Source organism: Oncorhynchus kisutch, linkage group LG6, assembly GCF_002021735.2.
Source record: "Oncorhynchus kisutch isolate 150728-3 linkage group LG6, Okis_V2, whole genome shotgun sequence".
NCBI lineage: Eukaryota > Metazoa > Chordata > Actinopteri > Salmoniformes > Salmonidae > Oncorhynchus > Oncorhynchus kisutch.
In genome coordinates this window covers 73,714,590-73,715,303 of record NC_034179.2, presented here as the reverse complement: position 1 = coordinate 73,715,303, position 714 = coordinate 73,714,590, and positions in this window count along the sequence as shown.

Here is a 714-nt window from a genome sequence, read left to right as displayed (position 1 = left end):
GATTGGCTAATTGTGCAGGGAGGGTACTACACGGCAGCCATTGCCCCTGCGCTCCTCTCCCATTATCCCCTTCAGGAGAGATCACCAGGAGCCCCCCTCCCCCCTTTCTCCTCCCATCTCACTGCCCCCCTTCCTCCCTCCATCCCCCCACTCCCTCCTTCTCTCTGCTTTCTTCCTGCCTCCCCTTCTCCACATACACATGCAGAGCTGAGTGAATAGAGGCTCCACCTGCACTATCAGAACAGATGGGTGCATCAGAAAACAGTAGCTTTCTCTCTCATCTCTCTCTTTCCCTACTCTCTCTACATGTCTTTTCTTCATCCCTAATTTTCTCTCTCTTGAAGCTGTTTTGGACAAAATCAGTGTTTTAGCTTTTGTCCTTGTGAAAAAGGACTGTGTGTGTACATTCGCACAGGGAGTATGCCATTTTAATGCAGCCAATCACAGCACAAACAAACAAAAATGGCAACCATTAAAATCAGGGCGTAATATGTGGCCAATAACAAAGCAGGAAATCACCAAAGCTGACTAATGGGTTGAATGAGGGACCCCTTCCTATTGGCTGAGTTTTCCTCTACAGTTCCAGTCATGTGCAGGGCAGATGGGGGACTAGTAGTGAGTCAGACGCGAATATTTGGATTTGGCTCCTGAATTGATCTGTGTTTATATTCAATATATACTTCAAACATGAACTGTTATGTTATGAAAATGAAG